Source organism: Argentina silus (assembly GCF_951799395.1).
Source record: "Argentina silus genome assembly, chromosome: 15".
NCBI classification, from domain to species: Eukaryota; Metazoa; Chordata; class Actinopteri; order Argentiniformes; family Argentinidae; genus Argentina; species Argentina silus.
The window spans coordinates 18,887,205-18,915,192 of NC_139669.1; the positions used below are offsets into that span (position 1 = coordinate 18,887,205).

Consider the following 27,988-nt stretch of genomic DNA (forward strand, 5'->3'; position numbering starts at 1 on the left):
GGGCCCATCTGATCTCCCTCTCTGACCTGAATGAGTTCAAGTTTTCACCTCAACCCTAGCAGGTTTACTGGTTCCCTGGGGGCAGAACATTACATGTATGGTAGAAGTGCTTACTGCCCCAGTCCATTGTTCCCTAGGGGCAGAGAGTAAAATCACAAAAGGTGGAAAAAAGTCCTTACTGCCCCAAAGGCAGAACTCAGAAGGGTAGATAGCCCATGGTTCCCCGGGAACAGAAAACTACAATCACCATGTTTCCCTGAGGGAAGACAACATCAAAAGTAGCTAGCTAGATTACGCACCAGATAACTAACTATACACCTTAGTGTTAACTTTTTTGTCTGGATAGTTAGCTAACAACTCATCAAATAATTTGCCAGGAAGGTAGGTCAATCGAGGTGAGATTCTGGGATCCAAGATAAGACCAAAACACACAAATCAGATACAGGAGGAATTATGGTACCATCTGTACAGATGGTTTGCTTGATTGACATTGCCTTTGTCATGGTCTGCCACAAGCATGACAGTAGCACCTTCCTCCTCTCCCTCCTCCCCTCCAGCATTTGTGGGAATCTCCACTTGAACAACCTGTTTGTAGTACAACTCCCGACTTGGTGGACATTGTTGTAGTGAAGAATACACACTAGTGTATATACTAGCCTGCTTCTCTGAGCATATTGAATGTTGATGAGAGTCCAGTCTATTTCCATCTACAGACCTTACTGACGGTGGAGAGGAAGAACCCCAGTCATACCTGACATTTATACATAGATCCTAATCTAACATCATAAAGATGAATTCTGATATCTCTCTGTGTTCTTGTTAGTATGGTTGATGTCTCTCTCATCATGATCTCTTCATAAAGATCAGCTTTCACAATATCTGATGTTTCTCCAAATATGAAGTGATGTTACTGGAACTAATGACATATTTGCTTTCATGGTCGATTGGTTTCTCTCATACTGTGTTTTTTCCCTTACATTCACTGATATGAGAGTGCTAGGTAGGTGGAAGCAGTTTGTGAAGTAGTTTGACACATACTGTATGCTATAGGCATATTTACTTCAAGAAACCAACCAACACATGTCATCCCATAAGGACTCCTACAGGCCTACAGACAGTGAATAGGATCTGATGTGGCTTCTGTAATGCCTTGCATTACAGTACAAAATCACTTCACTTGTGGCCTAGAGGGAGGAGAACCCAACTGAGGAAGGCATTTGTCCACATTTGAACTTGACTAATCACATGAATGCAAAGTGTTTCTTCAAAAGGAGGAGCTTCAGAACCCTCACACAGGTGAGAAGCAGCAAAGAGAGGGGGAGGTACATGGGGGGTTTTGAGGGAGGGACTGGTTGGGAGAATAACCAATGACTATGCGCCGCTCGCTTTGGACGATGCTCCTGTTCAGGGAATGAAGGCCATGTAAGGCCAATAAATTTGATCAATGATCATACTAATCAACAGGTCTGTCTAGTCACCATATGGGTACAATGAATAAGGGGCCTCACTCCCAGTTTCAGGTCACCACACCTTTGGGGTCTCTTGTACAACATGTGTGTCTCAAACATGTAGTTGTTGAACTGCCTTTCATTACCTGGTATACTCGGTGTACCGTACAACACTATTATGGACAATAGACTTGTTACTTGACAAACCGCTTTTGGAACTGCAAGACATTTTCTTTCACGGGTGAAATTCTTACAGCCAGCGTTGGGGGAATGATAAACCAGACTCACGAGTCTCACAGAGTGATGAGACTCGTGAGATTGGTAAGACATCAACAGAACCAGAGGCAGAAGATAACAGGTGCCACATTGAGACCTGTGTCTGGATTTCTGTTGCAGATGCATTCAGGAGAGATAGGAGTGTGTAGGGGTGGGGAGACAGGGTGGAAGGAAGGGCTACTGTATAAAGAATGAGCGAGAAAGTCAGAGGGAGAGAGGAGAACTTGTTTGTAAGAGTGGCTGGGGGCCATTCTTCTGAACTGTGAGTACTGTCGGTTGGCTATTTGTTTCCATGCAAATAAATGTTGCAAATGGGGTAGTTTGTGTGCAATATTGGTTTGTGTTTAGTTTCTTTATGATGAAATGACAAATTTTGATTTGTTTGTACTTTCTATTATCTATTTGCACAACTATTTGCATGTTCCTGAGTGCCATGGGCAGTTATTAATCAACTCAGAAAGGCAATGTTTGTCATTAAATCATCACATTCAGGAAAGACTCTTTGAGATCTGAAGACACTTCAGAGGAGGAGAAAGAGGAGGTGATTCCACAAGGAAAGCTTTAAGAGATCAATCTAAAGGAAGAGTGACGTCTAGGCGCTGTGTGTGTGTGTGTGTGTGTGTGTGTGTGGAAGGGGGCATGCTGGGGTGTGAGGGTGGGGTAGGGGTGCGGCGCTGGCTGACCCTAGCCACGGGGCTGCTGGAATGCCTATGTTTTGCGGGAGCCGTGTTCGGCTGGCCCTCCCTGGTGTTCGTCCTGAAGACGGAGGGCTATTTCAGCTACCTGTGTGTGAACGCCACAGGGGTGAACAGCACACAGGTCCTAGGTCAGTGACCTCACCACACACACACACACACTCACTGACTCACTGACTCACTCACTCACTCACTCACTCTGTCATTCATAACACAAAACTCTTTCTCTCAGACTGCAGTGGGCAGGATGAACAGTTCTCCCTCATCTTCACCATCGCCACCTTCCTGAACAACTTCCTGCTGCTGCCCAACGGCTTCATCTTTGACCACTTTGGCACCACGGTGGCCAGGCTGATGGCAATGTGAGTCTGACACAACCTTGTTCATAAAGACCTAATCACGCTTGTTTATCTAGTGACCATTGTGTTAATAACTAAAAAGTTTAACAAGTTGACAGTTTTCAATAACTCCCTGAGACGCAAAACATGTCCTGGTACAATTTTTATGATGCCTGCAGTCACAACACTGGTATGACTAAAGTTACGCATTGTCTCATCCTTGATTGATGGAATCATCTTAGTTTCCTTAAAATGCTGTGAGGAATTTGTTTTGACCTATTCATACTGTACAGATCATTTGCTTGATTTGTTATCTCAAGCATCCTTTATCTGATGGAGACTTCAGGCAAGTTTTTTTTACAATGCCTTTAAGGAGTTTGTTTTGGCCTAATCTCGGATCCCAGAATCTCATCTCTTGGTTGACTTCGATTGATCTACCTAGCTGGCAAACTATTTGATAACTTCCAAAAGTCCAAAAGCCTGTCCAAAGCCTCTTTCAAAGAAAATACAAGATTTAGAGAGAGAAAACCAGTGTCCCCCACGCACCTCCCCCTCCGGCAAATGAAATAGGCTAATCTATATTTCGGAACACTTGCTTCATCCTGCCTTGCTTCAGCCTATGCAAAGTTAAAAGGTTAAGAATCAGTCTTTGTCAGTGGGAGTTCATTCTTGATTCTTACTAGTTCTAACTGTAGTAGTTGTCCATAGTGACCATAGATAAAGAGAGAGAAGGCAGGGAGAAAAAAAGGAGATAAAGGAGAAATTTGTTCTGGCCTAATCATGGTACCATCAGATGATTTGCTTGATTTGTCATGGTCTGCCATAAGTATGACAGTAGCACTTTCCTCCTCCACCTCCTCCCCTCCAGCATTTGTGAGAATCTCCACATGAACAGCCTGTTCGTAGACCGACTCCTGACTTGGTGGACATTGTTGTCGTAAAGAATACACACTAGTGTGGCCTTACAAAGAGTACATTTATGTACATATTGGTTTCACCATTGAGAAAGAATGGTTAAGAATCAGTCGTTGTCAGTGGGAGTTCGTGCTTGATTCTTACTAGTATAACTGTAGTAGTTGTCCATAGTGACCAGAGATAAAGAGAAAGGCAGGGAGAAGAAAAAAGGGGGACAGCAACACCAGAGGATAGGAATGGAGAGAGAGTGAACATGCCAAAGAGAGACTAGATTTAGGAACAGAGAGAGAAAAACAGTGCTACCCACAGAACCCTGACACACCTCCCCCTCCCCCAAATGAAATAATCAGGTCTTGTTTCAGCCTGTGTGAGTCGTGGCATGAGTGGAGAATGACAGCTGATGAGCAGCATATCAACAGAAAGTAGACAGAGAGAGAATTCAAAGTTTGGAATCTCAGAGGGTGGTACAGGAATGACTTTGATAGGAGGCTGGGACATGCAGCAGTGAGAACATGCTTCAATGTTAGCGACCACAATAACCAAACAGCTCTACACGCCGAGTTCCATTCAACATTGGGGGGGCAGAAACTGGCAATTTTTCAATAGGTCTAAATTTCATAAGACAGAGCAGCCTGTCAATACTGTATACCTCGGCTACAGTGAGAATAAACTAAGGCAGCTAGATGGTTTGCCCAACGTGCGTGCATGCGCAGTCAGACCTTCCCTTTTCTGCACAATATGATAAAAGTGCAGTTGAAAAGACGCTAGGCCTGCTAAAAGCTTAACTCACCACAATGATTAGTTAGGCAATTCTCTTTAGATATAGCCTACTCAAGAAGTGCCAATCCATGCACATGACAATTACTATTATTGTGTCAGTGTGCTTCACCATTGCACTCATGCTGTGGGAACTCCAAGGTAATCAATGCATTAATGTTCCAGCACATGGAAACGGGCCAACTATATCTCACCAATGTTGGTGGGCTAATCAAAGCACAGTTATATCACAGGCTTTTTTTTGACAGACACTTATCTCTTTACTCAACAGTTCACAATTGCGTTGATTGTTGATTCGTCACAGCCTAATATTGTATTGTTGTTGTCTGGTTGTTTTAACTTCCTCTACAGATCACTGTACACCACCGGTACCTTGTTAGTAGCCTTCTCCAGTTCAAGTAAAAACCTTCCCTTATCTTCAATACTGTTTAGTATGTACCCCAATGTTTTGGGGTCATGATGATGACGTAACATGCTCAGACCATGGAGTTTTAAAATGTACTAAAGCTTTCTGCTTTGTCTGTCAGCTCTGTCTGCCCTCCTCTTCCCAGCCCTCTCCTTCATTGCGCTCGGCGGCGTCTTGCTTCTGGTTTCCAACATGCAGGTAGGCCCAGTCGCCACTGAACCCAGGGTGTTACCATAGCTACCCACAAGATGTTCTTTATGAGGTTCTATCATGATCTCTGTCTCTTACATAAACACAGTCCTCAGGCTAGAGAGCTTCTTTCCTCAAACAAAGATCAGTATGTTGATTGAATCATTACTAAGAACTATCAGAGTGCAAACAGATACACAAGCGTAATCTGAGGTTTGAGCCCAATTTGTGCTCTTGGCCAATTTTGGCAATATGGTGCGCAAATCCCTCTGGAGATGGACAACGCTTTTATGCGTTTGTATGTCATCAGTCTGAGGCATAGATAACCATGATGGCACGAGAAACACACATGCAAATGCAAACACAAGCGCACACACACTCACTTACATACACTCACTTACACACACACACACACACACACACACACACACACACACACACACACACACGGTAAACTGCTCCGTCTCCTCCTATAGGTTGGAAACCTGTTTTGCTCCTACGCTCCACCGTCATCACTCTTTTTAATGGAGCCTACGACTTCTCTACTGCCCTCTTCTTCATCATCAAGGTAAGAGTAAGATACACACACACACACACACACATTGTATTGCTCTCTCAGACATTTCTATTATTTTTCATGACGTCAGATGATGATGATAATAAGGAGTGGCCTGTCTCTTCCTTCCTTTAGTTGCTGTTTGAGGCTGGGGTTTCTCTACGAGCATCCTTTCTCGTCTTGTCCGCGTATGCCGTCATACACTTGGTCAGGACCTTCCTACTGTTACCAAAGAAGCACATCCCTTACCCCCTCCCTGAGGGCTACACATATGGGTAAGCAGATCCCTCAATGCCCTGAGGGCACATCCGATCTCCCTCTCTGACCCTAAGCAGCCTGACACTCCTGTGACAATTTCTTGCTAGTTAATATGAATATGGATTATTTTTATTTATTTTTTAAATATGTTTTTAGGGTATTTCTGCTTCATTGGGATAGAGACAGTAGAGATTGACAGGAAGGATGGGTGAGAGAGAGGAAGGATGACATGCAAGATAGGTCGATGGTCGGAATCGAACCAGGAACCTTGCGATTATGTCAAGATTCAAGATTCAAGATTCTTTATTTGTCACGTGCATACAAGTATACAGTGAAATGCAAAAGTGACAGTGCCACAGAGTAGTGCAACAATACAATAAGTTTTAAAATAGAATAAAATAAAATAGAAGTACTAAAAAATATACAGTATGGACAGTATAAACAGTATAAACAATATGAACAGTATAAGCAGTAAGCAATATGAACAGCAGATGGATGATTATGTGTGTGCATATGTGTTATGATGTCAGTGAGTGTGTGAGTGACTTGAGGGGGGCACTGGTGGGGTCATCGTTGATGATTCTGATGGCGTGGGGGAAGAAACTCAGCCTTAGCCTCTCTGTTTTTGCTGCATGACAGCGGAGGCGTTTGCCTGACCGCAGCGGCTTGAACAGTCCGTTATGTGGTATGCGCATTAGTGTGCTACGCCACTAAGCACCCCAAATGTGGATTCTGCATACTATTTTCAATGTGGAACGAATGCATTTCATGTTCCCCGGGGACAGAACACTACAATCACCATGTTTCCCTGAGGGAAGATGACATCAAAAGTAGCTAGCTAGACTACCCACCAGATAACTAACTATAGACCTTAGTGTTAACTTTTTTGTCTAGATAGTGAGCTAACAACTCACGAAAAATGTTGCCAGCAAGGTAGGTCAATCGAGGTGAGATTCTGGGATCCAAGATTAGGCCAAAACAAACAAATCAGATAAAGGAGGAATTTGTTTGTGGTACAGGCATAATCGCCCTATTTAAGGGTACCAAAAGTAATGGAACAAATGTATCAAATGTAACTTTAACATGTTTTATTTTCAGCCCCTACCCCCTTTTCCCTCAAGAGGTTTGTCTGCCTCTTGCCAGGCCCCCAAAACTCCCTAGTTGCTATGGCAGTAGTTTTGGGTAATTGTTTTACTGTATGATGTAGAGCCATATACAAACATGCATACAGTACATATAATTAACTATGTCAACGTAACCTTTAAGCATGCTGCAGCCTGCCTGCCTGGCTGCCTGGGAGTGCCTTCTCCCACATGCAATTGCAATGTCATGATAAAAAAATATTTTTATTATGTATGTAATTTCTTTATGTAACGATTCTGTGTTTGTAAAGAGTAAGACAATTTTAATGAGAAGAGGAATGTTACAGCACACAAATGTCACAAGTTGTCTCTGAACGCAATGGCTTGTGCATTTCTAAGATAATCTAAAGGCCTAATAATATATTTTTTTCCTATTGCGCCAACATTTTGTTGCGACCGAATGAACTTTGAGTTTCATGTTGTTCCTTTGACAGGATGAAATGTGGACAGATGGAGACCGTCAGCCCAGAGCCAGCAGCAACCAATGGCAGCATGCAGGACAATGCTGTGACCGAGATCACACATTTTATCAACGAGAACACAAAAAAGGAAGGTGTGTGTGTGAATTTATATAATTTCAATTATTATTATTGGCAAAGTTGCACAGCTAGCTGTTTACATTTAAGATCTTTTATTTTAAGTCAGTTCGTACACACTCTTACATTATCCAACCGCATAAACAGAGAAGAGCCGGGACTGAGCTGGGTGATCACTAGGTCCTCGTAGAGATGGCAGTGCCAAGCGGCCAGCAGAGGTGGAAAAACTGAGAGATTGTGCTAGGGTTTGGGGACTGACCATTGTTTGCAGATAGGGAGGTACTATCCCCTTTACTGCCCTCGAGGCGAGCACCAGGGTTTTGAATCTAATGCGAGCTCCTACTGGGAGCCAGTGAAGGGTGCGGAGCAGGGGGTGACATGGGAGAATGAGATTTTGGGAGATTGAACACTGAGCTGCAGAGGTCTGATGGCGGGAGATTGAACGTACATTCTGGCGGAGGCAGGATCTAGCCATCGCTGAGATGCTAGCCACACAGGACAGTTGGTTGTCCAGGATCACCCCAAGATTCTTGGTTGTCTGGGAGGGGGGGCATAGTGGAGTTCTCAACAGTGATGGAAAAGTCTTGGAGTGAGCAGGCTTTCCCAGGGAGGAAGAGCAGTTCTGTCTAGGAAGAGCAGCTCCAGGTGTTCATCTGAGAATATTAGCTGTAGTATGTGCTGTTGTATGTGTTATCAAAGTTGATTTGACACTAAGCTACCAGTAACCTTTACCATTCACATACTACAGTGCCATAACCATTAATTTCTCTCTCTTTTTCTCTCAGACCGTAGTTTCCGGGATTGCTTTCTGTCCAAGTTCTACATGTTTCACCTGATCTGGCTGTCTGTGATGCAGCTGCGACACTACCTGTTCATAAGCACAATCAACCCCATGCTACAGCGACTTACCGAGGATGAAACATCCCTGGGTAACCACACACACATACACACACACACACACAGTGTCGTATTTAGATTCGCCTTTCTTCTATTGACTCTAGTTGACTTTTTATTCCCTTTTTTCTTACCCTGTCCTCATTGGCTCTGTTTGTCCCTCCAGTGAGCACGTACATCAATGCGTTTGCAGTGACCCAGCTGTGTGGGGTGCTGTTTGCCCCTTTGAATGGCCTCATCATGGACCGACACAAGGGCAAGGCCAGGGCCCCAGGTACCAACCATACACCTAGCGTACAACCACTAAAACCCAACACAACACACACACCAAACAACTTCACACACATACACACAAAACCACTTCACACACATACACCAAACCGTGTGTGTGTGTGTGTGTGTGTGTGTGTGTGTGTGTGTGTGTGTGTGTGCGTGCGTTCGTGCGTGTGTGTTTGTGTGTGTGTGCAGGAGAGAGTGAGCGGGAGGCAGACCTGCGGTCCTCTGTGCTCTCTCTGTCTCTGACGGCGCTGCAGTGCGTCCTGTTCTCCATCTGTGCCGCCACGCCCGTCCTCCCTGTGCAGTACCTCACCTTCATACTGCAGGTCATCAACCGCTCCTTCCTCTATGGAGGCAACGCCGCCTTCTTCAGTATCGCGTAAGTTACACACACACACACACACACACACACAAACACACAAACACACAAACACACACACCTCACGTTGAATTGATGTAATGTTAATATCTGACAAGCACTTCTGGACATTAGATCGATCTCTACTTGCCACAACTTTGACCCACCTCATCTAGATCCAGCTGTACTGCTGGCCTCCGGCTCACTTGGAATTCTGCCCGGCAAGCGACGTCGACGCAAACAACAGAGGGGGTGTCGAGCCAGGATTCTAGTTAGGCTGAGATGCTGTGTGAACTGTCCCTCCCAAGCCCCCCCCCCCTCAGCTAAACTAACATTACCTCAATTGTGTTACTCAATCATACAGTAATACAATAACCCAAAACATACTGCCATGGCAACTGCTGTACACTGGTTTTCAGGACAAAAGAGTGGAAAGTTCTTGACTGTCCAAGTCATTCTTCAGATTTAAATCCAATTTCACATGCATTTGAATTCAACATTTTAGGTGAAAAGACCTCAAAACAAACAACAACTGAAGATGCCTACAGTACAGGCCTGGCAGAGCATCACCAGAGAACACACCCAGTGTCTGGTGGGGTCAAAGAGTCGCAGGGTCAAAGAGTCACTTTTGTTCCATGGATGTACCTGTGTTTCCCTGTGACTACTTAGGTAAAGTTACGTTTGATTTTGGCAACTCTGAGTCCATAGACTCAGTCAGCAGGCAATTTATGATTAGTAATAAAACATGTATTGATTTAACATAATGGAGAGTACATGTTTCAGTAAAGAAGCTGAACACAAAATTGTTAGCATGATAACTCAAGAGGGTTACAAACACTGTACACAAATTTACAATTATCGAGTGTCATCAACACACTGAATGGCTAATGGAAAATGTAACTATAAATAAACTGATGTTTACATATGTGTGGGGGGACATGCAGCGTTCGGCCTGTAGAGGGAGCTACAGGACCGTGGCCAGGGTGACGGAGGCGAGGTTTTGTTGCGTAGCTGTTGAGAATGAAGCCTCGCTAACCAAAGGGTTTAAGATGTGTGTGCCTCGGCTGGCGGGGAGAGAGGACGACTAAAAAGTCGCCGAGCGTTTTGAAGGGCTGGAAAGCCAGAGACTCTAAAATAATAAAATCTTAATAAACGGGACCATTCCCTCAACACCACACTGCGTCCGCCTCTGTGTACACAAGGATCTCGTTACAATATGTTAATGTTGGATGTTCCTCTCTTGAAATTGACACATTTGCCAGAGATAAACCAGATTTAATTGTTGAATCTTTGCATTATGTCAGAGGTTGCATTTCAGCAAAATACAGTTTGAGCAGAGACACTGCCTGCCCAAAGCCTGCTTCTCTGAGCATATTGAATGTTGATGAGAGTCCAGTCTATTTCCATCTACAGACCTGACTGACGGTGGAGAGGAAGAACCCCAGTCGTACCTGACATTTATACATAGATCCTAATCTAACATCATAAAGATGAATTCTGATATCTCTCTGTGTTCTTGTTAGTATGGTTGATGTCTCTCTCATCATGATCTCTTCATAAAGATAGATCAGCTTTCACAATATCTGATGTTTCTCCAAATATGAAGTGATGTTACTGTAACTAATTACATATTTGCTTTCATGGTCGATTGGGTTTCTGTCATACTGTGTTTTTTCCCTTACATTCACTGATATGAGAGCGCTAGGTAGGTGGAAGCAGTTTGTGAAGTAGTTTGACACATACTGTATGCTATAGGCATATTTACTTCAAGAAACCAACCAACACATGTCATCCCATAAGGACTCCTACAGGCCTACAGACAGTGAATAGGATCTGATGTGGCTTCTGCTCAACTCATCAGTAATACATTGACTTTGTACCCAGGCCATCATGCCTTGCATTACACTACAAAATCACTTCACTTGTGGCCTAGAGGGAGGAGAACCCAACTGAGGTAGGCATTTGTCATCATTTGAACTTGACAAATCACATGAGTGCAAAGTGTTTCTTCAAAAGGACGAGTGTGGGGGGACATGCAGCGTTCGGCCTGTAGAGGGAGCTACAGGACCGTGGCCGGGGTTGTGTCGGCGAGACTTTGTTGCACACCTGCTGCAAATGAAGTCTCGTCGGCGAATGTTTAAGATGTGTGTGCTTCTGCCATTTCAGTAGCGAAGCTAGGAGAAGGCGAGGTGAGCTGGGAACGGCGGCACGACACAGAAGTAGAGACTTATCGAGGAGGCTGGAAAGCCCAAGCAGTGTTGATCTTTTTGTTTTGTAATAAACGGGAGCGATTCCCTACCCGCGACCTTGCGTCTGCCTCTGTGTACAAACGGACTTTACCACATTTGGCGCCCAACGTGGGGCACAGAGGGAAGGCGGAATGGAGGCGCTAACAGCGGCGATGTCGAGGATAGCGCTTGTCCTCGAGCAGCAGACGGCCCTGCAGCAGACCCAGCAGGTAACGCTGGAGGAACTAACGGCGGCGAGGATCGCGGACAGTGCCCTCCTCCAGGACTTCACCAGGGTCGGCGGGCCGGCGCCGGGGACCGGAGCGGCACCAGGTCCCCCCAAGGTCCAGCTACAGAAGATGGGGGACCTGGACGACCCAGAGGCGTTCCTCGCGGTGTTCGAGGGGACGGCAAGGATCTCGGGGTGGCCGGACCGAGAGTGGGCCTACCATCTGCTGCCCCTCCTGTCAGGGGAGGCGCAGCTCGCGGCCCACAGTTTGCCGGCGGCCGCCCAACGGGATTACACGTCCCTGGCCCGGGCGATTCGGGACCGCCTGGGCCTGACACCGGAGGAACACCGACGCCGGTTTCGGGCCATGACAATGGAGGAGGGGTGCCGGCCCTTCACCTACGCCCAGCGGCTCGGGGACAGCGCATGGCGGTGGCTGGACCCCGAGAACAACTCGGCGGTGGAGGTCGGGAACCGGGTGGTAATGGAGCAGTTCCTCGCGGGGCTCCCGTCCCGTACCGCCGCCTGGGTCCAGTACCACCGCCCCCAGGACCTCAAGACCGCCGTGGGACTGGCCGAGGACCATCTCTCTCGCGGGGGCCACAACGACCAACCCCGGCCCCGCGGCGGGGGGGGGGGGGGCGACGCCCAGGAGGAGCCGAGGGAGCAGAAGGAGAGAGGCCGGCGCCCGCCCCAAGGTCGAGATGGCAGGGGCGCACCTATCCAGAACCGACCCCGGCCCCACAGGGAGCACCTCGAGCGACAGGGGGGGTGTGTTGGCGGTGCGGACGGCCGGGCCACGTGCAGGCCGAGTGTCAGGCGATGGACGTGGGGACAGGTCGTCCGCATCGGCGACATACCGGGCCCTCCCCCCGGACCAGGAGCGGCGTATCGTATTCCGGTAAGGATACAACATGATACGCACCAGGCATTCTTGGATTCGGGCTGCATGCAGTCCATGATCCAGGAGCGCCTGGTTCGGCCGGGGGCATTGTTGAAGGCATCGAGGGTGCGGGTGAGGTGTGTGCATGGGGACATTCACGAATATCCGGTGGTCGCTATCGAAATTCATTTTGAGGGGAAAAACCATAGTGTACAGGCAGCGGTTAGCCCACGCTTCACGCATCCCCTGATTCTAGGTGTGGATTGGGAGGGGTTTCCTCAAGCGGTAAAGAGGGCTACCGGGATGCGTGCACGACAGCTAGGGAGGTGTGTGGCGTGTAATGTGCTCTGTGCCGAGGCGGCGCCTCGCGACACTGCCGGGGAGCCGGAGCCGGCGGGGGCGCCTCACCCCGAGACTTCCCCGCCGAACTATCCGCTGCTAGGCGACTTCCCCCTCGAGCAGTCTCGTGACGAGACCCTAAGATCAGCCTTTGACCAAGTGATAGCAATTGATGGTACTTTGATACGGCCAGACACGGTGCGCGCCCACCCCTATTTTGCGATTATCAGCGACAGGTTATATCGAGTAAGTCGTGACTCACATAGTCAGGAGGAAGTAACCCAGTTGTTGGTTCCCCGCAGCCGCCGCAAAATGGTCTTCCAGGCGGCTCATTTCAACCCCATGGCGGGCCATCTAGGGTATGACAAAACACTGCACCGTATAATGGCTCGATTTTATTGGCCGGGGATTCGGGCAGAGGTGCGTAGGTGGTGCGCTTCCTGTCGGGAATGTCAGTTAGTAAATCCCCCGGCCATTCCACGGGCCCCCTTGCGGCCCTTACCATTGGTCGAGAACCCGTTCGACCGCATTGCGATGGATATTATCGGGCCATTTGACCGAAGCACACAGGGTTATCGATTTATGTTGGACTTGATAGATTACGCCACCCGATACCCCGAGGCAATACCTCTGCGCAATATCTCTGCCAGTAGTGTAGCGCAAGCATTGTTTCAAGTCATCTCCCGCGTGGGAATCCCGAAAGAGATTCTCACCGATCAGGGCACTAATTTTATGTCACGCACCCTCAAGGAACTGTATGGCTTGTTGAACATCAAGGCGATTCGAACCAGTGTTTACCACCCGGCCACTGACGGCCTTTGTGAGCGGTTCAATCGGACCTTGAAGTCAATGATCCGGAAGTTTGTCCACGAGGATAGTCGGAATTTGCATAAATGGCTAGATCCCCTGTTGTTTGCGGTGCGGGAAGTTCCCCAAGCTTCCACTGGGTTTTCCCCGTTTGAATTACTCTACGGGCGTAAGCCCCGGGGTGTCCTAGACCTGCTTAAAGAAAATTGGGAGGAAGGGTCTAGCGACAGTAAGAGTGAGATCCAGTACGTCCTCGACTTGTGCACAAAGCTCCACGCCCTAGGGGCTATCTCACGTGAGCATTTGCTGCAAGCCCAGGAGCGTCAGAAACGCCTGTATGACAGGGGGACTACCCTACGAGAGTTTACACCGGGAGACAAGGTGCTCGTACTGTTACCCACCTCCAGCACGAAATTACTCGCGAAGTGGCAAGGGCCGTTTGTGGTCACACGTCGCATGGGGGACGTGGATTATGAGGTTGTACGCTCGGACCGGGGGGATAGCTTGCAGGTGTATCATGTCAATCTCCTAAAAAAATTGAACGACGTGGTCACGGTTGCTCTGGCTACTGTAATTCCGGAGAGAGAGGAGTTCGGTCCGGAAGTCCCAAAATCGAAAATTAGCACTCCGGTCGATATTGATAACCATCTCTCTGCTAGCCAGGCCGCGGACGTTGCAGATTTGCAGCTTAAGTTCGCGGACGTGTTCTCTCCCCTGCCCGGTCGGACTACGCTCATCGACCACCATATAGAAACGCAGCCGGGTTTAACGGTGCGCACGCGTCCCTATAGGTTGCCGGTGCACAAATGAAACGTTGTGTGCACGGAGTTGGAAGCCATGCTGGAGCTGGGTGTGGTCGAGGAGTCCCGCAGTGATTGGTGTAGCCCCATCGTGCTTGTCAACAAGCCAGATGGGGCTATACGGTTCTGTGTGGATTATAGACGGGTTAATGCGGTCTCCAAGTTCGATGCATATCCGATGCCCCGGGTCGACGAGCTCTTGGACCGGCTTGGTACGGCCAGGTACTTCACGACATTGGATTGCACGAAGGGATACTGGCAGATTCCACTCTCGCCGGTGTCCCGGGAGAAAACGGCATTCTCCACTCCGCTCGGGTTATTCCAGTTCACCGTGCTCCCTTTCGGGTTGTTCGGAGCCCCAGCCACTTTTCAGCGCCTCATGGACCGTATTCTGCAGCCGCACTCTGCCTATGCTGCGGCCTACCTAGACGACATTGTCATTCGGGCGGAGGGAGATCCGGTATCTGGGGTACCACTTGGGACGGGCGGAGGTGCGACCGCAGATTGAAAAGACTGCGGCCATCGCCGCCTCTCCCCGGCCCAAGACAAAGAAGGAGGTGAGGGCCTTCCTGGGGCTGGCGGGATATTACCGGCAGTTCGTACCAGGGTTTTCAGAGCTGGCCAGTCCCTTGACGGACCTCACCCGGAAGGGTGCCCCGGATCCGGTCCAATGGTCGGGCCAGTGCCAGGGGTTGTTCGAGGCCCTTAAGGGGGCTCTTTGTGGAGAAACGGTCCTGTATGCGCCTGATTTTAACCTCCCTTTCTCCCTACAGACGGACGCGTCGGATAGAGGGCTGGGAGCAGTACTGACCCAGCGCGTGGAGGGGGCCGACCGGCCGGTGCTGTACCTGAGCCGCAAGCTGTCGGAGAGGGAGGGCCGGTACAGCACCGTGGAGAAGGAGTGCCTGGCCATCAAGTGGGCGGTCGGCACTCTCCGCTACTACCTGCTGGGTCGCGCCTTCACCCTCTATTCCGACCATGCCCCCCTCCAGTGACTCCACCGCATGAAGGCTGTAAACGCGAGGATCACCCGGTGGTACCTCGCGTTGCAGCCCTTCAACTTTTCCGTCGTGCACAGACCGGGGGCGCAGATGGTCGTGGCAGACTTCCTCTCCCGTGCGGGGGGGGGGGGAGTAGGTCGTCGGCCGTCGGGTCCCCGGCCTGTGTCGGGCGGTGGGGGTATGTGGGGGGACATGCAGCGTTCGGCCTGTAGAGGGAGCTACAGGACCGTGGCCGGGGTTGTGTCGGCGAGACTTTGTTGCACACCTGCTGCAAATGAAGTCTCGTCGGCGAATGTTTAAGATGTGTGTGCTTCTGCCATTTCAGGAGCGAAGCTAGGAGAAGGCGAGGTGAGCTGGGAACGGCGGCACGACACAGAAGTAGAGACTTATCGAGGAGGCTGGAAAGCCCAAGCCGAGAGAGAGACACGTATCGACGAGGCTGGAAAGCCCAAGCAGTGTTGATCTTTTTGTTTTGTAATAAACGGGAGCGATTCCCTACCCGCGACCTTGCGTCTGCCTCTGTGTACAAACGGACTTTACCACAACGAGCTTCAGAACCCTCACACAGGTGGGAAGCAGCAAAGAGAGGGGGAGTGTTATGGAAAATACATTCATAGAACTATTTTCAGGTTATACACTTTTATATGACTGATACAACTTGTGTAACTACTGTGATGACATTTTCTCTTGCCACTCCTCTAAAGTTCTATAGCCATTGTTCTGAGAAGCACTGTATGATTTACCATATGAACAGCGGTGATCTCTGAGGGAGTGGTAGGAGAGAGCAATAGTGGGGGGATAGGCGCATCCTGTCGATAGGTGTGAAATGTTGAACGGCGATTAATCAATAAGAAAGTCTCCCCATTGTTCGTTCTCTCCTGCCCTTTCTCACGTAAGCACAAGGCCATCAGCCGATAGCCTTGTAGGCGCCTGGCAATATGTTCAAACTGTATAAAAGACAAACCTGATCATTGTCTCTTTAGACTTGTGCTGAACGAACCCCGGTTCTACGCTGGGCTGCTGTTACGCTCTTGTCTCTTGTTTGCAAGCAATAAATACCGGACTCAGATATTGTGGCGACTCAGGACTTGTTTCTTGATTCTTACCTCCGAAGAGCTAAAGTACAGAGTGGTAAATCCTAGACTTCCACCACAATTTGGGGGCTCGATCCGGGATCGCCTGCCCTGACTTCGTCGTCTCTCTGCCAAGAAGGTCAACTCGTATACGGTCAGGATATATTCCTGGAGCTGAAATCCTCCTTTTGAAAGTTCAGAATGCAAAGGTTGAGAGAAAAGGCGCCTGAAAGGAGAGAGACGGCGTTTTCAGACACGGCGAGTCCAGAAAGACATTGAACTCGGAAGAGGTAAGACCACAATATTTGTAAAAAAAAAAAATCCTAGGTCTCGTGGCCTAGGTGCTAGCTATTGGGTTGAAGTCCCGCACGTTTAAAGTCCGTGTAAAGATTAGGTTGTAGTCCCGCACGTTTAAAGTCCGTGTAAAGATTAGGTTGTAGTCCCGCACGTTTAAAGTCCGTGTAAAGATTAGGTTGTAGTCCCGCACGTTTAAAGTCCGTGTAAAGATTAGGTTGTAGTCCCGCACGTTTAAAGTCCGTGTAAAGATTAGGTTGTAGTCCCACACGTTTAAAAGTCCGTGTAAAGATTAGTTTAAAAAGTCCGTGTAAAGATTAGTTTAAAGTCCGGATGAATTCTATTTAGGTCTGCAGTTTGTTGTTTGTGTGTGTTTCTGTTTTTAATCTAGATAAACTTGTTGCTAAGAGCCGACGGGCTGATTGACACTTCGAGAAGTGGTGTCGAGGACACTCAACGTGTGGAAGGCACACACATATGAATATATACATATATTTTCTATTATAATTTTTGGTATACCTAATAGTTAGAATTTGTATGAAACGCGTAAAGACCGGTGTGGAGACACGTGAATAAAAGGTAAGGAACTCACCTATTGTCGTTGACGACACTTAACCTTTTTGAAATACCTGTAAAAGTTGCTACACTAGTTGATAATGGGGAAAGCGGCCTGTAAAGCCAACCCGCTGCCGTCGAGCACGGAGGGATGCGCTAAGATAATGACTTGAAAAATATGGTCGATGGACATGCGAACAATTGCCTATGTGGGAGATTTTGGGTTTTCCATTGAACGGTAGCTTTAGCCAGAGACAGATTAGCATACTGGGAGATAGGCTTGGAAATCATGCTGCTGGTAAGGTAAAGCAAGTTGAATTCAAGAAGGTAAAGCCAGTTGAATCAGGAAAGGAACCACAAGTTGAGTCAGATAGGCCAGGGCTTTCTAACCAGTGTCCTATAGTATTCTTGTCCGAACAGGTTGATGCGGATCTCGACTGCTCCTCTGTCCGTCCTCCACCCTACAGACCCCTGACAGCACCACGGGAACGATCATCATAGGCACCCGAGACAGATGGGGTGTTTCCGCTGCCTAGCGGAAGACCACTGGGTGAGAAACTGTCCCGAGCGAGCGGGAAACGAAGAGAGACGGAGCCTTAAACAAGGAATTACGGTCAACAATCCGAGGGGAACGGAGCGGGAAGGATAGTGACGGTCAGAGGAGGCGGGAGAGGTCCCATCAACGGCGGTACCCGGTGAGATAAAACCAATCAAAATTTATCTTTGGGTAATGCACCACTAAATCATTTTTACGGATAGAACTTGCCGTAATTGCACAGAAATTGTTGGCGGAAGCCGAGCTAAGAATTAGAAATTGTATGTTCACGGATAAAGATAATTTTCATTGTATAGCTAAGGTCTCGGAAATTCAGGATGAGTGTTGGAAACGTTTGGTTCACAGAGAAGCCATAGATGATATTTACACTAGCTTTTTAGGCATTATTGGAAAAAGGCATTATTGTTCCATGTCCTGACAGCCGTTTGTCGTACTCTCATGTTCCCCGTAAAAGAGGCCAAACAGGAAGGCCAACCACAAACCTGGCGCTTTGTTCGGGATCTTAAAAAGGTTAATGAAGCAGTCCAAGCGCGCGCCCCTATTGTTACGGATCCATATACTAATTACACATATACGAAGTAATGCTACATATTTCTCAGTGGTCGACCTAGCTAATGCGTTCTTTAGTATTCCTGTACATAAGGATTCCCAGTTCTGGTTCGCATTTCGCTTTAAGGATAAGTGATATGATATGATATATATATAGATAGGTAGGGATAGATAGATAGATAAGTAGGTTGATTGATTGATTGATTGCTTTATAGATAGATACATGGGCTAGAGCCCCTAGGGGCTACGTTGAAAACCCAGCAGTATTTGGGCAGCTATAAGAGATAACTTTAGTATCTATTCAGTAAGAATTTGGTGTTGAAAGGGGGTAGGCACCCTTAACATATTTGACAGAACAGAGCCACAAGGCAAGCTTGCAGAGAATACTATTTGTAAAGGTTGTTGTTGTTGCTGCCGTTATTGTTGTTGTTGTTGTTTGTTTTTGGGCCATAAGCTCACCAAAGAGGGCAAAAGCCAGTGTACAAACAGAATAGACACATTTACTAAAATACCTAAGATAATTACTAAGAAACACCTGTTATTTTTTTGTTCTGGGTTGGCCTAAAATGATAACCCATGTTTACCAAATGTTTATTTTATTTTTATGAAGTGTTGTCACATGGAGAAGATCATGTGTCAAAAGGGGGGATGACGGATATTGTAAATAAGCATTATTCACGGAATTTGGCATAGTGTAGAAAGAGGGCAAATGGTTCCCCAATCAAGCCATCCTCCCCCTGATGGCCCATTTGATCACGTTATGATGAACTTTGTTGTTTTGTTGAGTTAAACCCCTGCGAGGGAAAGAAATATTGTTTAGTTTTATGGGCATGTTTTCTGTGAAGAAGTCGGACTGAACTGGGTTAAAGCCTTTCCATTGATCCTCACAGCTAGGCGAGGGAGGCCTAGGGCAAAGAACGGCCTGTCTCCTCATGGGATCCTGACGGGTAGACCAATGACTCTATGCTAACATGCTGTGCTAACTTGACCAGAGTTTACAGAGGCATCCACAGAACCGTGAAGGAGGCACTCCGCACACCACTAGGGGGACCCCTCCACGACATCCAGCAAGGGAAGTGGGTGCTGATCAAGAACTGCAGGAGAAACAACACTGGAGCAGGCTAAGGCGGTTGGGGCTTTTCCAGGTACATCTCGTCACGCAGTCTGCAGAGAGAGGCACGTGGGTACATGCCACACACCAGCGAGACACACACCAGCGAGGCACCATCACCAGCGAGACCAGCCATCAGCGGGCAGACCGGGAGTGACCCAGCGAAACCAGACGTCAGCAGGCAGACCAGCGAGACCAGCCATCAGCGGGCAGACCAGGAGCGACCCAGCGAGACTAGACGTCAGCGGCCAGCCCCGGAGAGGAGTAGTAAGGCCAGAGACAAGGACAACACTGAGCCACCGCAGGGCTCCAACAAGAATCACGTGCTAGCAACCTCTGATTCCAACATAATTGAAACACCATGAAGCCGCCGAGACAATTGCGGCCTACGGAGTGGAGTTCCGAAGGGGTGAGGAGGGTGATCGGATGTTTTCTGATTGCTGCCACTATTGTTGGAGGAGCCGAGCCTGGAGGAGAGGCTCCGACACATGCGAGCAGAGACAATCTGGCATTAAGAATAATGGTGGATTACGCTAGACAAGGTAACATGACGGATTGTTGGATCTGCCAACACATCCCTGCCTCCTCACGATCCCCAACATTGACACCCGTCCCCTTCACCAAAGTGGACTGGGAAACTCATAACTGGACGGGACTTGCTTCACAGCTGACTGTAAATGACAATGACTGCTATACACCGAAGCAATTGTTGGCCCCGGTCACAGAGCAGGTTGATGCCCTAACTGATTTTGTCATAATGACCGTCAACTCTGAGTATAGACCTAACGGAGTAAATATCTCTAAGCTACTCCGTATAACCTACAAAAGAAGAATGTTCACTAACGGGGAAAACACTAAGATACAGATGACTCTGGTTCAAACCAACTGTACCGGAGCTAACTCCCCTCTATACCCAGCCAACTGTTCCCCAACGGCATACGCCCCGACCATACGAGTAGATGCGGTCGTGGGAAAACTCCTTGGCCTAGCTATTACCGCCTACACTCGATGACGGTGCATATGCATAACTGCGCGCAGCCGGTAGTCACAAGACCACTGAAACCACGAAACTGTTCAGTGCCACGATCCCCAGTGGCTGTATACGAGCTACATAAGGTGCCATACTGTTTCTCTACTAAGACAAGAGGCCAAGTTTATCTGGGAAAGAGTGATTGTCAGGATAATGCAGAAAACCAAACCCAATTCGACCTCACCGCAGCTAACCCACTGCCAGAGCAAGTGTACTTAGTCTGTGGTTCAAAAGCTTACAGTTGTGTACCAAAGAATGCAGGTGGAACTTGCTATTTGGCATATTTGATGCCCTTAATCAGGCGTGCAGATGACAGGGAAATGGCAACACTGTATCGCCCTTCGTACATACACAAGAGAGCACTGTCTTTTGGCCAAAGATTTCTGAGTGTCCTAGTCCCTAGTTATGGCACATACACATCCCAGGCAGAAATAGAAGCACTCTCCCAGGTGCTAGAAAAACACATGAACCTTACCACAGTGGCTATTTCGGCAGTAGCAAAGGAACTAGATGAGACTAGAACGACGGCCCTGCAAAACAGAATGGCTCTGGACATGATTTTGGCTTCCCAAGGGGGAGTCTGCCACATTATTGGTACCGAATGTTGTACATACATCACAGATGCCACTAGCCCGGTAAAGGATTTGGTAGAGGGAACACACAGAGGTATAGAGATGCTCCACCAAACCCATGGCTTTGATGTTTTCACCTCAATGGGTCAAGTGCTCGGACCATGGGGGGCCTCTATAGCTAAGTTGCTGGTTACCATATGTGCAATTATCGCTTTCTTGATGACCTGTTGTATGGTGATGTCGGTGGTTTGCAAGGCATGTACAAGGAGGGCGGCCACCCACATGATGACAACCAACATGGTGCTCGAACGAATGGAGACAGGGGATGACGTTTCTAACCTGGATCCCTTTCCCGGGTTTAACTTATTTGATGAGGAGGATATGAGAACCTCCGTCCAGTGAAATATGATATTTAGGCTGAAGTGTTGTTAACATTCAAGGAATTAAATGTTAAAAGGAGGGATTGTTATGGAAAATACATTCATAGAACTATTTTCAGGTTATACACTTTCATATGACTGATACAACTTGTGTAACTACTGTGATGACATTTTCTCTTGCCACTCCTCTAAAGTTCTATAGCCATTGTTCTGAGAAGCACTGTATGATTTACCATATGAACAGCGGTGATCTCTGAGGGAGTGGTAGGAGAGAGCAATAGTGGGGGGATAGGCGCATCCTGTCGATAGGTGTGAAATGTTGAACGGCGATTAATCAATAAGAAAGTCTCCCCATTGTTCGTTCTCTCCTGCCCTTTCTCACGTAAGCACAAGGCCATCAGCCGATAGCCTTGTAGGCGCCTGGCAATATGTTCAAACTGTATAAAAGACAAACCTGATCATTGTCTCTTTAGACTTGTGCTGAACGAACCCCGGTTCTACGCTGGGCTGCTGTTACGCTCTTGTCTCTTGTTTGCAAGCAATAAATACCGGACTCAGATATTGTGGCGACTCAGGACTTGTTTCTTGATTCTTACCTCCGAAGAGCTAAAGTACAGAGTGGTAAATCCTAGACTTCCACCACAATTTGGGGGCTCGATCCGGGATCGCCTGCCCTGACTTCGTCGTCTCTCTGCCAAGAAGGTCAACTCGTATACGGTCAGGATATATTCCTGGAGCTGAAATCCTCCTTTTGAAAGTTCAGAACGCAAAGGTTGAGAGAAAAGGCGCCTGAAAGGAGAGAGACGGCGTTTTCAGACACGGCGAGTCCAGAAAGACATTGAACTCGGAAGAGGTAAGACCACAATATTTGTAAAAAAAAAAAATCCTAGGTCTCGTGGCCTAGGTGCTAGCTATTGGGTTGAAGTCCCGCACGTTTAAAGTCCGTGTAAAGATTAGGTTGTAGTCCCGCACGTTTAAAGTCCGTGTAAAGATTAGGTTGTAGTCCCGCACGTTTAAAGTCCGTGTAAAGATTAGGTTGTAGTCCCGCACGTTTAAAGTCCGTGTAAAGATTAGGTTGTAGTCCCGCACGTTTAAAGTCCGTGTAAAGATTAGGTTGTAGTCCCACACGTTTAAAAGTCCGTGTAAAGATTAGTTTAAAAAGTCCGTGTAAAGATTAGTTTAAAGTCCGGATGAATTCTATTTAGGTCTGCAGTTTGTTGTTTGTGTGTGTTTCTGTTTTTAATCTAGATAAACTTGTTGCTAAGAGCCGACGGGCTGATTGACACTTCGAGAAGTGGTGTCGAGGACACTCAACGTGTGGAAGGCACACACATATGAATATATACATATATTTTCTATTATAATTTTTGGTATACCTAATAGTTAGAATTTGTATGAAACGCGTAAAGACCGGTGTGGAGACACGTGAATAAAAGGTAAGGAACTCACCTATTGTCGTTGACGACACTTAACCTTTTTGAAATACCTGTAAAAGTTGCTACACTAGTTGATAATGGGGAAAGCGGCCTGTAAAGCCAACCCGCTGCCGTCGAGCACGGAGGGATGCGCTAAGATAATGACTTGAAAAATATGGTCGATGGACATGCGAACAATTGCCTATGTGGGAGATTTTGGGTTTTCCATTGAACGGTAGCTTTAGCCAGAGACAGATTAGCATACTGGGAGATAGGCTTGGAAATCATGCTGCTGGTAAGGTAAAGCAAGTTGAATTCAAGAAGGTAAAGCCAGTTGAATCAGGAAAGGAACCACAAGTTGAGTCAGATAGGCCAGGGCTTTCTAACCAGTGTCCTATAGTATTCTTGTCCGAACAGGTTGATGCGGATCTCGACTGCTCCTCTGTCCGTCCTCCACCCTACAGACCCCTGACAGCACCACGGGAACGATCATCATAGGCACCCGAGACAGATGGGGTGTTTCCGCTGCCTAGCGGAAGACCACTGGGTGAGAAACTGTCCCGAGCGAGCGGGAAACGAAGAGAGACGGAGCCTTAAACAAGGAATTACGGTCAACAATCCGAGGGGAACGGAGCGGGAAGGATAGTGACGGTCAGAGGAGGCGGGAGAGGTCCCATCAACGGCGGTACCCGGTGAGATAAAACCAATCAAAATTTATCTTTGGGTAATGCACCACTAAATCATTTTTACGGATAGAACTTGCCGTAATTGCACAGAAATTGTTGGCGGAAGCCGAGCTAAGAATTAGAAATTGTATGTTCACGGATAAAGATAATTTTCATTGTATAGCTAAGGTCTCGGAAATTCAGGATGAGTGTTGGAAACGTTTGGTTCACAGAGAAGCCATAGATGATATTTACACTAGCTTTTTAGGCATTATTGGAAAAAGGCATTATTGTTCCATGTCCTGACAGCCGTTTGTCGTACTCTCATGTTCCCCGTAAAAGAGGCCAAACAGGAAGGCCAACCACAAACCTGGCGCTTTGTTCGGGATCTTAAAAAGGTTAATGAAGCAGTCCAAGCGCGCGCCCCTATTGTTACGGATCCATATACTAATTACACATATACGAAGTAATGCTACATATTTCTCAGTGGTCGACCTAGCTAATGCGTTCTTTAGTATTCCTGTACATAAGGATTCCCAGTTCTGGTTCGCATTTCGCTTTAAGGATAAGTGATATGATATGATATATATATAGATAGGTAGGGATAGATAGATAGATAAGTAGGTTGATTGATTGATTGATTGCTTTATAGATAGATACATGGGCTAGAGCCCCTAGGGGCTACGTTGAAAACCCAGCAGTATTTGGGCAGCTATAAGAGATAACTTTAGTATCTATTCAGTAAGAATTTGGTGTTGAAAGGGGGTAGGCACCCTTAACATATTTGACAGAACAGAGCCACAAGGCAAGCTTGCAGAGAATACTATTTGTAAAGGTTGTTGTTGTTGCTGCCGTTATTGTTGTTGTTGTTGTTTGTTTTTGGGCCATAAGCTCACCAAAGAGGGCAAAAGCCAGTGTACAAACAGAATAGACACATTTACTAAAATACCTAAGATAATTACTAAGAAACACCTGTTATTTTTTTGTTCTGGGTTGGCCTAAAATGATAACCCATGTTTACCAAATGTTTATTTTATTTTTATGAAGTGTTGTCACATGGAGAAGATCATGTGTCAAAAGGGGGGATGACGGATATTGTAAATAAGCATTATTCACGGAATTTGGCATAGTGTAGAAAGAGGGCAAATGGTTCCCCAATCAAGCCATCCTCCCCCTGATGGCCCATTTGATCACGTTATGATGAACTTTGTTGTTTTGTTGAGTTAAACCCCTGCGAGGGAAAGAAATATTGTTTAGTTTTATGGGCATGTTTTCTGTGAAGAAGTCGGACTGAACTGGGTTAAAGCCTTTCCATTGATCCTCACAGCTAGGCGAGGGAGGCCTAGGGCAAAGAACGGCCTGTCTCCTCATGGGATCCTGACGGGTAGACCAATGACTCTATGCTAACATGCTGTGCTAACTTGACCAGAGTTTACAGAGGCATCCACAGAACCGTGAAGGAGGCACTCCGCACACCACTAGGGGGACCCCTCCACGACATCCAGCAAGGGAAGTGGGTGCTGATCAAGAACTGCAGGAGAAACAACACTGGAGCAGGCTAAGGCGGTTGGGGCTTTTCCAGGTACATCTCGTCACGCAGTCTGCAGAGAGAGGCACGTGGGTACATGCCACACACCAGCGAGACACACACCAGCGAGGCACCATCACCAGCGAGACCAGCCATCAGCGGGCAGACCGGGAGTGACCCAGCGAAACCAGACGTCAGCAGGCAGACCAGCGAGACCAGCCATCAGCGGGCAGACCAGGAGCGACCCAGCGAGACTAGACGTCAGCGGCCAGCCCCGGAGAGGAGTAGTAAGGCCAGAGACAAGGACAACACTGAGCCACCGCAGGGCTCCAACAAGAATCACGTGCTAGCAACCTCTGATTCCAACATAATTGAAACACCATGAAGCCGCCGAGACAATTGCGGCCTACGGAGTGGAGTTCCGAAGGGGTGAGGAGGGTGATCGGATGTTTTCTGATTGCTGCCACTATTGTTGGAGGAGCCGAGCCTGGAGGAGAGGCTCCGACACATGCGAGCAGAGACAATCTGGCATTAAGAATAATGGTGGATTACGCTAGACAAGGTAACATGACGGATTGTTGGATCTGCCAACACATCCCTGCCTCCTCACGATCCCCAACATTGACACCCGTCCCCTTCACCAAAGTGGACTGGGAAACTCATAACTGGACGGGACTTGCTTCACAGCTGACTGTAAATGACAATGACTGCTATACACCGAAGCAATTGTTGGCCCCGGTCACAGAGCAGGTTGATGCCCTAACTGATTTTGTCATAATGACCGTCAACTCTGAGTATAGACCTAACGGAGTAAATATCTCTAAGCTACTCCGTATAACCTACAAAAGAAGAATGTTCACTAACGGGGAAAACACTAAGATACAGATGACTCTGGTTCAAACCAACTGTACCGGAGCTAACTCCCCTCTATACCCAGCCAACTGTTCCCCAACGGCATACGCCCCGACCATACGAGTAGATGCGGTCGTGGGAAAACTCCTTGGCCTAGCTATTACCGCCTACACTCGATGACGGTGCATATGCATAACTGCGCGCAGCCGGTAGTCACAAGACCACTGAAACCACGAAACTGTTCAGTGCCACGATCCCCAGTGGCTGTATACGAGCTACATAAGGTGCCATACTGTTTCTCTACTAAGACAAGAGGCCAAGTTTATCTGGGAAAGAGTGATTGTCAGGATAATGCAGAAAACCAAACCCAATTCGACCTCACCGCAGCTAACCCACTGCCAGAGCAAGTGTACTTAGTCTGTGGTTCAAAAGCTTACAGTTGTGTACCAAAGAATGCAGGTGGAACTTGCTATTTGGCATATTTGATGCCCTTAATCAGGCGTGCAGATGACAGGGAAATGGCAACACTGTATCGCCCTTCGTACATACACAAGAGAGCACTGTCTTTTGGCCAAAGATTTCTGAGTGTCCTAGTCCCTAGTTATGGCACATACACATCCCAGGCAGAAATAGAAGCACTCTCCCAGGTGCTAGAAAAACACATGAACCTTACCACAGTGGCTATTTCGGCAGTAGCAAAGGAACTAGATGAGACTAGAACGACGGCCCTGCAAAACAGAATGGCTCTGGACATGATTTTGGCTTCCCAAGGGGGAGTCTGCCACATTATTGGTACCGAATGTTGTACATACATCACAGATGCCACTAGCCCGGTAAAGGATTTGGTAGAGGGAACACACAGAGGTATAGAGATGCTCCACCAAACCCATGGCTTTGATGTTTTCACCTCAATGGGTCAAGTGCTCGGACCATGGGGGGCCTCTATAGCTAAGTTGCTGGTTACCATATGTGCAATTATCGCTTTCTTGATGACCTGTTGTATGGTGATGTCGGTGGTTTGCAAGGCATGTACAAGGAGGGCGGCCACCCACATGATGACAACCAACATGGTGCTCGAACGAATGGAGACAGGGGATGACGTTTCTAACCTGGATCCCTTTCCCGGGTTTAACTTATTTGATGAGGAGGATATGAGAACCTCCGTCCAGTGAAATATGATATTTAGGCTGAAGTGTTGTTAACATTCAAGGAATTAAATGTTAAAAGGAGGGATTGTTATGGAAAATACATTCATAGAACTATTTTCAGGTTATACACTTTCATATGACTGATACAACTTGTGTAACTACTGTGATGACATTTTCTCTTGCCACTCCTCTAAAGTTCTATAGCCATTGTTCTGAGAAGCACTGTATGATTTACCATATGAACAGCGGTGATCTCTGAGGGAGTGGTAGGAGAGAGCAATAGTGGGGGGATAGGCGCATCCTGTCGATAGGTGTGAAATGTTGAACGGCGATTAATCAATAAGAAAGTCTCCCCATTGTTCGTTCTCTCCTGCCCTTTCTCACGTAAGCACAAGGCCATCAGCCGATAGCCTTGTAGGCGCCTGGCAATATGTTCAAACTGTATAAAAGACAAACCTGATCATTGTCTCTTTAGACTTGTGCTGAACGAACCCCGGTTCTACGCTGGGCTGCTGTTACGCTCTTGTCTCTTGTTTACAAGCAATAAATACCGGACTCAGATATTGTGGCGACTCAGGACTTGTTTCTTGATTCTTACCTCCGAAGAGCTAAAGTACAGAGTGGTAAATCCTAGACTTCCACCACAGGAGGTACATGGGGGGTTTTGAGGGAGGGACTGGTTGGGAGAATAACCAATGACTATGCGCCGCTTGCTTTGGACGGTGCTCCTGTTCAGGGAATGAAGGCCATGTAAGGCCAATAAATTTGATCAATGATCATACTAATCAACAGGTTTGTCTCGTCATCATATGGATACAATGAATAAGGGGCCTCACTCCCAGTTTCAGGTCACCACACCTTTGGGGTCTCTTGTATAAAATATGTGTCTCTCAAACAGGTTTCGTGAGA

The 27,988-nt window shown here is 47.5% G+C and overlaps 1 pseudogene across 1 annotated transcript; it reads left to right on the plus strand.

Annotated features, from left to right (window-relative positions):
• Positions 1-2,363: 2,363 nt before the first annotated feature.
• Positions 2,364-27,986, plus strand: LOC310816119 (equilibrative nucleobase transporter 1-like; annotated as a pseudogene). The gene is made up of 12 exons: positions 2,364-2,550; positions 2,652-2,781; positions 4,801-4,847; positions 4,977-5,053; positions 5,521-5,612; positions 5,736-5,875; positions 7,435-7,553; positions 8,322-8,465; positions 8,597-8,704; positions 8,899-9,085; positions 9,200-9,335; positions 27,978-27,986. The product of its transcript is annotated as an equilibrative nucleobase transporter 1-like (transcript).
• Positions 27,987-27,988: the final 2 nt, after the last annotated feature.